Raw genomic sequence first — 4,959 nt, 5'->3', positions numbered from 1 at the left:
GGATTTTTTTTTTTCTTTTTTCCTTTTTTTTTTTTCTCTTTTGGATAATCCTGGCAAAATTCCTGAGCAAAGTTGTTGGTTTGTTGTTGTTTTTTTTTTTCTCCCTCTTTCTTTCTTTTTTTTTGTTTTTTTTTTTTTTTCTCGAGCAGCCCCTATCCATGTGCTGCCTCCGAGCCGCTCTCTTATTACTGCTCACTTCCTGAAAGGAGACTTTTTAGCAAAGGCTCCAGCTCCAGCTCTGCCTGGGTCTGACAGAAGAAGGTTCTTGAGGAAGGCGACACAAACCCTCAGCCTGGAAACTTTCTGACACGCGCAGGGCTGAGGGGGAGAGAGGAGCTTTTGGCTGCTGCTGGGAAAAAGAAGAGAAAAAAAAAGAGAGAGAGAGAAGCTGAAAGAATTAAAAGGGGAAAAAAAAAAAAAAGAAGAAGAAAGAAGGGAAAGCACTCGAAAAGGTAAAACGCTCTTTAAAATAATTTTTCCAGAGGAGACTCTTTGAGGTTGGAGTGGGGTGGTCTGGGGTGGAGGGAACGCGAATGTTCTTTGAAATCAGAACCGTCTCCCTGGAGAAAGAATGAGCCCGGAGAGCCTTGCACGCTGGAAAAACATTTATGAGAATGAAAACCATGTTCACCCTTCCCCAACATTCAGAGTTTCCATAAAAACGCAGGCTTGTGTTTCAAAGTGGCTGCAGGCAGCAGGAGCCGGGATCTCGTGCGCTGCTCCCCCGCCTCCCCCAGCCCCTCTCGGCTGCACTTTTTTAATTGCATTAACCCAGGGATCGAATGTTTGCTGCTCTAAACCCCAAATCTCCTCTGCTGGGCTGCCCGGGGCGAAGCTCTCAGTTACAGAGAGCAGCAGCTCCGAGCCCCGCTGCAGAATGAAGCGTTCCTCGCTGCCTTCATTCCTGAGAATAAACACAGCCCGCGCTCTCTCTCCCTCTTTCCCTGTCTCTCTCTCCATCTTCAGGAGCTGCCAATGCCTCTCTCCCTCCTGATGTGCTCAGAGGATTTATAAAGAGTCTGCCCTGAAAAAGTTGCAGTGTCACCGACTCCTTGTGCATCCCCAGGCGCTCGGCCCCACTGCTCTGCTCATTTCTTTCTTTGCTTTGATTATGTTTTAAAGGTGTTTTTTTAATTATTTTTTTTTTAAAAAAGATAAATCAATCCCTCAGAAGATGTTATTTTAAACATCAAAGTAAATATTAGTGATGGTGAGATGCCAGAAGATTATCTCATTAGAGCTGAAGGAGCTGGGCTATAAATAGAGAGGAGTTTATAAAATAACCTTGGCAAATATCTGCCAGAGGGGAAGAATCAACCAAGAGGGAAGTGCGGAGCTGCGCCGGGGGCAGGTACCCTCTGCAGCAAAATGTAACATTGCACACCGAGGCCCATTTTTGGGGACTTTGTTTTGTGGTCAAGATGCAAACCTCAGGGGGCGTTTGTGTTCCTGCCCCAGTCCCTGCCGATATCCCCGGTGCTGGACACGGCTCGGCCCCACCAGAGCTCTGGTTCTGGTCGTGCTCGGTCTTACTCTCCTTAGCAGCGCCCAGCGGTGCCAGGGTGGGATGCAGGGCACGGCTGGGCATGGCAGGAGGGGGTTGGGAAGTCTTTGTTCCCCTCCGGTCTCCCAAAATGCTCTGTGGGACGCCCAGGTGATTCCCAGCGCCGGGATGTTCCCTGTGTTGGGAACAGCCTTGCCTGGACTGTTCCGAGATGCCTCCATCGGTGAGGCTTCCTCCAGTTCTTGGGAGGTTGTTCCCAAAGTTTCTCCATATATGGAACGTGCTGAGTGCTCCAGTTGCTCCATCCTCAGCCTCCCGCTGTTCCTGCTTCGCCCCAGGGCAGCACCCTCTGCTCCCCTCCTCCTCCTGCCATCCCAAAAACCTCCCGGCGCCTCTTGGGGCGGCTCCAGCTGCATTCCCCAAGCGGCTGCTCCTGGGGTGGAATGGGAAAGGTGCTGTCATCTCCTGCAAATCAGCTCTGCCCGGATAAGGCTGGGGGGGCCGAGCTGTTTCCTTTGGCACAGGGAGGCCCCGATAAGCCGGGCCTGAGCAGCCGCGGAGGGGATGAAGAGGAGCCCCGAGGGGAGGAAGGTGCTGCTGCTCAACATAAACAGTGTCTGCTCCTCAAACCCGAAACATGAGAGGCTCTCTTATCACCCATGGCTTCAGGCCACCCAGGGACTGCTGGGGAGGAGCTGCTGTTCTCACCATTCCATGAAATCCTGGTCCAGGGACAGCCTGGGCTCCGCTTCCCAAAGGAGCAGCTGCATGAAAGGCCCTCAGCGCAGGATGCACCCAGAGATGATCCCATGCAAACCCTTATCTCCAGCTTATCTGAAACCCCCGGCTCCAAACCCCACTTTTCTGGCCAAGTTTCCAGCAATTAATTCCTTCTGAGCCAGGAGCACCGCAGGATGTGTTTGTCACGTCCTGTCCTGCCTCGGTCTTGAGTTAACACAAAATGAGCTTGAAACAAACAGAATTGGGACCAAACTCGTCACGTTTTCAGAAACAATCGCTGGGTGATGGCAGCTCAGATGTGCTGAAGACACACAAGGCACAGAGGTCTTCGCTTGACCCCACCACTGCAGGAAATGTTTGCAGGGCGAGGAGTTACAAACATTTCCCGGGAATCTGTGAGCAGGTCGGATCTCATGCGGCGACTGGGGAGTGAGACACGTGGACAAGCACCAGCCTGGATACAGCCTTGTTTTCCAGCACTGAGGGAGGTTTAAAGGGACACCATCCAAGCCAGTTTTCCCACCTTGGTTACTGTGAGGGCCTTCAATGAAGTCTGCAGCCGACTGAAGGATTGGGGGAGTCTCCACTGGCAAACTGCTGGAATATTTTAGCTCCGTCCGACTTCAGCGGAGCAACATCAGCGCACGTGTGAAGTGCAGGGTCTCCATCCAGCAGCACCATTGCTGCTCCTCTCTCACCTTCTGCATCCTCCCGGGCTGGGAAATGCTTGGGATATTCCATGTCTGACTGCTCAGTGTCTCTCATGGAATGGTTTGGGTTGGAAGGGACCTTACAGCTCATCCAGTTTCCCCCTCTCCCATGGGCAGGGACACCTTCCACTATCCCAGATTGCTCCAAGCCCTGTCCAGCCTGGCCTTGGACACTTCCAAGGCTGGGATATGCACAGCTTTACACTTCTGTTTATCACCCATTACCGATATTGGGTTTCCTACTCTTCCATGGTAGCTTAATTTAAAAGGAAAAATGAGTTAAAATGAATCTATTCCTGTGCAGTCCTGCAAATCTTCTTGAACTCAATCACTCCTAAATGTTGGTCCCAACTGAGCTAAACTGGCAGGTGAACTCCTCGCCTCCTCCTGTGGGATTTGTGACCTCGGTGGGAAGTGGTTTTTGACCAAAATGAAAGTGCAAAGGATGAGTGCAGTCCTGTCAGGGTTAGGGACTCTTCATTCCCTGGCCATAGAGGAAGGAGCTGCATCTGGGCCACACCATCTGTGTTTCCCTGAGTAAAGAACCTACAGGGAGGGGAAAAGGGCCCAAAAACTCTGCCCAGCAGAGTCCCAGAGCTCCCAAGGAGCCAGAGCCTGGACATGATCTGCAGGTCTGTCAGGGCTGGAGGGATTCCACAGCCGAAGCGTTCTGCAAGGCTTCATCCCACAGGAGGCATCCCTGTCCCTGCAGGGCTCCCCTGGCTTGGGGTGACCTGTCCTGGGGCTGTGGGTGCCTCTGTCAGGGTCACTGCCCTGCACCAAGGGGACCCCCAGGGTCACTGCCTGGGGGTGACCCCATGGTCCTGCACCGACTGTTCCCTTGGCTGTCACCAAATCACTCTTGGTTTGTCCTGCTGTGGAAGGAACATTCTCTGTGTCACCACGATGTCACTTCTCTGACTGGTTCTGGAGGACAGGGAGGTCCAAATTGGCTTTGCTGCTTTAGGGTCCCTCTCCACAGCTCCCTGCACTTCCTCCAAGCCATGCCTGTGACCCCATGGCACAGCCTGGGCTGGGTGGTCCTGATCCAGCATCAAAGGTAGCCCAGTTCTGAGAGTGGGATGGGACCAGAGACCCCCTCATGTCCCTTCCAACCTCACTTATTCCTTGATTCAGCCTGGCAGGACCAGCTCAGCCCAAGGAGCTGGAGCTGGGCCATGCTGTGGATCCGTCCCCCTGGCCAGGACTGGGCCACTGCTGGATGAGTCTGTGCTGGGACAGTGACAGAAGGAGCTGCTGAGCCCTGGGCTCACTGCAGGTCCATCAGTGCTTCTCACAGCTCTGCTGGAGTCACCTCAGAGGCTTTTCTGGGGAAATTCAATGGAGTTCTCCAACTCCAGCCTGAGACTGTGGGGGCACAAGGTGCGGCACCTGGTGACAGCGGCTGTGGGAGACTTTACCCTCCCCTGTAGCACGTCCAGCCTGATAACCAGACACATCTTTGTCGACTGTGAGGGTGGGCAGGCCCTGGCACAGGGTGCCCAGAGCAGCTGGGGCTGCCCCTGGATCCCTGGCAGTGCCCAAGGCCAGGCTGGACGGGGCTTGGAGCACTCTGGGACAGTGGGAGGTGTCCCTGCCATGGCAGGGGGTGGCACTGGATGAGCTTTAAGATCCCTTCTCACCCAAACCATTCTGTGATTGGGGTATGGCCCTGTCCTACAGCCTGGCTGATGAAGAGCCAAACTGCAGGTGCGACGCTCGGCGTGGGAGAGCTGTGACAGCTGCACAAACCACATAAACCACGCTCCTGCCTCAGCTGGGACTCCCAGCACAGAGCAGCTCCCGCCTGGAGAGGGCCGGGGGGGTTCTGCAGGTGAGCAGAGCTCGGTGTTGGCACACGAGGGTGTTTGTGCAATCCCGGGGCTCGGCGCCGGGCGGGGGTGGGTTGTGTAAGCACCGGGACTGCTGGAGGGCAGCTGCGGAGCCAGCGCTGCCGGGATGGAGAGGAGAGCCAGCCGTGCCGGGATGGAGCCGGGAGCCAGC

General features: G+C 54.6%; 1 protein-coding gene across 1 annotated transcript in view; it reads left to right on the top strand.

Annotated features, from left to right (window-relative positions):
- The first annotated feature begins 410 nt into the window (after window positions 1-410).
- ADAMTS10 (ADAM metallopeptidase with thrombospondin type 1 motif 10) overlaps window positions 411-4,959 on the top strand; it is a 61,665-nt gene continuing 57,116 nt past the window's right edge. The window contains exon 1 of the mRNA XM_042047411.1: window positions 411-452. The gene's annotated coding sequence lies outside the window, so the exon portion shown is untranslated. The remainder of the gene's footprint in view (window positions 453-4,959) is intronic.

Source organism: Corvus kubaryi, unplaced genomic scaffold, assembly GCF_017639235.1.
Source record: "Corvus kubaryi isolate FWS band 111438036 unplaced genomic scaffold, C.kubaryi_AGA036_p1.0 121, whole genome shotgun sequence".
Lineage (NCBI taxonomy): Eukaryota > Metazoa > Chordata > Aves > Passeriformes > Corvidae > Corvus > Corvus kubaryi.
The sequence above is the reverse complement of the archived record's forward strand: the minus strand, read 5'-3'. Positions and strand labels throughout refer to the sequence as shown.